Genomic DNA, 3,867 nt, shown 5'->3' on the forward strand with positions numbered 1-3,867 from the left:
GGATCTTCCCGGACCGGGGCACGAACCCGCGTCCCCTGCATCGGCAGGCAGACTCTCAACCACGGCGCCACCAGGGAAGTCCGTGTACTCTGTTTCATTTAGTCCTCAAGCCGTAAGAAGTAGGCGTTCTTATCTCCATGCAGTTCTTTAGAGAGGCTGAAACTTGTCCAGAGTCGTACAAAGTAAGGAAAGGTGCTGGACCTTGAACCTAGACCTGCCTGCCTCAGACTGCTCTAACCGTTTCACTCCCAAGTGTGGTATAACCACATCTAAAGCTTCCTTTCTCGTTCCTACTTCAGTGCTATTAGATAATTTTTTTTAATATAAACTTATTTTATATATTTTATTTTTGGCAGTGTTAGGTCTTCGTTGCTGCACGCGGGCTTTCTCTAGTTGCGACGAGCAGGGCCTACTCTTCGTTGCGGTGCGCAGGCTTCTCATTGCGGTGGCTTCTCTTGCTGTGGAGCACGGGCTGTAGGTGTGTGGGCTTCAGTAGTTGCAGCACGTGGACTCAGTAGTTGTGGCTCGCAGGCTCTAGAGCCCATGCTCAGTAGTCGTGGCACATGGGCTTAGTTGCTCCGCAGCCTGTGGGATCTTCCGGGATCAGGGCTCGAACCCGTGTCCCCTGCATTGGCAGGCGGATTCTTTTTTTTTTTTTTTTTTTTTTTTTTTGCGGTATGCGGGCCTCTCACTGCCGTGGCCTCTCCCATTGCGGAGCACAGGCTCCGGACGCGCAGGCGCAGCGGCCATGGCTCATGGGCCCAGCCGCTCCGCGGCACGTGGGATCCTCCCGAACCGGGGCACGAACCCGTGTCTCCTGCATCGGCAGGCGGACCCTCAACCACTGCGCCACCAGGGAAGCCCTCTTTTTTTTTTTTCTTTTAACATCTTTATTGGAGTATAATTGCTTTACAATGGTGTGTTAGTTTCTGCTTTGTAACAAAGTGAATCAGCTATACATATACATATATCCCCATATCTCTTCCCTCTTGCGTCTCCCTCCCTCCCACCCTCCCTATCCCACCCCTCTACGTGGTCACAAAGCACCAAGCTGATCTCCCCGTGCTATGTGGCTGCTTCCCACTGGCTGTGTTTTACATTTGGTAGTGTATATATGTCCATTACACTTTCTCACTTCGTCCCAGCTTACCCTTCCCCCTCCCTGTGTCCTCAAGTCCATTCTCTAGTAGGCCTGCGTCTTTATTCCCGTCTTGCCCCCAGGTTCTTCATGACCTTTTTTTTTTTTTGGTTCCATATATATGTGTTAGCATACGGTACTTGTTTTTCTCTTTCTTACTTCACTCTGTATGACAGACTCTAGGTCCATCCACCTCACTACAAATAACTCAATTTCGTTTCTTTTTATGGCTGAGTAATATTCCATTGTATATATGTGCCACATCTTTATCCATTCATCTGTCAATGGACACTTAGGGTGCTTCCATGTCCTGGCTATTGTAAATAGAGCTGCAGTGAACATTGTGGTACATGACTCTTTTTGAATTATGGTTTTCTCAGGGTATATGCCCAGGAGTGGGATTGCTGCGTCATATGGTAGTTCTATTTGTAGTTTTCTAAGGACCTTCCATACTGTTCTCCATAGTGGCTGTATCAATTTACATTCCCACCAACAGTGCAACAGGGTTCCCTTTTCTCCACACCCTCTCCAGCATTTGTTTGTAGATTTTTTGATGATGGCCATTCTGACTGGTGTGAGGTGATACCTCATTGTAGTTTTGATTTGCATTTCTCTCATGATTAGTGATGTTGAGCATCCTTTCATGTGTTTGTTGGCAATCTGTATATCTTCTTTGGAGAAATGTCTATTTAGGTCTTCTGCCCATGTTTGGATTGGGTTGTTTGTTTTTTTGATATTGAGCTACGTGAGCTGCTTGTAAATTTTGGAGATTAATCCTTTATCATTGCTTCATTTGCAAATATTTTCTCCCATTCTGAGTGTTGTCTTTTTGTCTTGTTTATGGTTTCATTTGCTGTGCAAAAGCTTTTAAGTTTCATTAGGTCCCATTTGTTTATTTTTGCTGTTCTTTCCATTTCTCTAGGAGGTGGGTCAAAAAGGATCTTGCTGTGATTGATGTCATAGAGTGTTCTGCCTATGTTTTCCTCTGAGAGTTTGATAGTGTCTGGCCTTACATTTAGGTCTTTAATCCATTTTGAGTTTATTTTTATGTATGGTGTCAGGGAGTGTTCTAATTTCATTCTTTTACATGTAGCTGTCCAGTTTTCCTAGCACCACTTATTGAAGAGGCTGTCTTTTCTCCATTGTATATTCTTGCTTCCTTTATCAAAGATAAGGTGACCATATGTGCATGGGTTTATCTCTGGGCTTTCTGTCCTGTTCCATTGATCTATATTTCTGTTTTTTGTGTCAGTACCATACTGTCTTGATTACTGTAGCTTTGTAGTATAGTCTGAAGTCAGGGAGCCTGCTTCCTCCAGCTCCGTTTTTCTTTCCCAAGATTGCTTTGGCTATTCGGGGTCTTTTGTGTTTCCATACAAATTGTGCAATTTTTTGTTCTAGTTCTGTGAAAAATGCCAGTGGTAGTTTGATAGGGATTGCATTGAATCTGTAGATTGCTTTGGGTAGTAGAGTCATTTTCACAATGTTGATTCTTCCAATCCAAGAACATGGTATATGTCTCCAACTATTTGTATCATCTTTAATTTCTTTCACCAGTGTCTTATAATTTTCTGCATACAGATCTTTTGTCTCCTTAGGTAGGTTGGCAGGCGAATTCTTAACCACTGCGCCACCAGGGAAGCCCCATTAGATAATTTTTAAGCTGTTACATACTCACGTTAGTCTTACCTGCCTCTTCCCTGTCCTTCCTTTGGTAAAGAAGGCTTCAGGGGTTTTCCTGGCTGTGTCTGGCAAACACTGTTTGCATTGATGTCTATGTTGTCAAGTTTCACTTCTTCCAGCTTCCTTTCTCTAAAGACTGAATTGTGTGTTATATTTTCTGGAAGTCTTGCCTAAAGAATTTAATCAACTCTGGCATTTTCCCTAGCTGTCTCTCGGTTTCCCTCTTTTGAAAGACCTTATTTGGTCAGGCTCCAGAAACTGGGATTTTATTCTCAAGTTATACATGTCTTTGCTCATAGGTCATTTCGGTCCATAAACAGTGTTATGCTAAACCACTGTTTATTTTGTCCCCAGTGTGTCACTTCAACTTATGTACTTAGAGTTCTGTTATACTAAAATTTCACCCCCACCGACGATGACAAAGTTATACTTTACATTTTAATCTGTTCACTAAATCGTTCAGTTTTTAAAATTTAAACATCTGTTTTATCCTTTTATGATAAAATTAAGATGTTGCCAGGATAGCTGTTTTGATTTGAACCATAGGAGACTAGGAGTTCAGAGAGGTTAAATACTATCCCCAGCTTTTCTGAATGCAGATTGTTCTCGGTCGCCTCACCATCATGAATAAAAATTGTCCTGGATAAAAGAACTATCAAAACTCAAAAGTAAGAAAACAAGCTAATAAAGAAATGGACAAAAGATTTGAACTGATACTTCAAAGACAAAAGGATGGCAAAGCTCATGAAAAGACGTTCAACATTATTAGTCATTAGGAAATAAAAATAAAAACCTCATCGAAATACCATACGCAATCTATTAGAATGGGTAAAATTTTTCAAAAAGAAGAAAATCCTGATAATAAGTGCAGGCAAGGATGTGGAGTGACTGGAACACTCATACATTGCTGGTAGGAATGCAAAATGATATGACTACTCTGGGAAGACAATTTAGCAATTTCTCACGGAGTTAAACATGCACTTACTGTATGTCTCAGCAATCTCATCCCTAGATGAGTCTCACCTAAGAGAAGTGAAAACTTATAG

This window comes from Tursiops truncatus, chromosome 10 (genome assembly GCF_011762595.2).
Source record: "Tursiops truncatus isolate mTurTru1 chromosome 10, mTurTru1.mat.Y, whole genome shotgun sequence".
Classification (NCBI taxonomy): Eukaryota; Metazoa; Chordata; class Mammalia; order Artiodactyla; family Delphinidae; genus Tursiops; species Tursiops truncatus.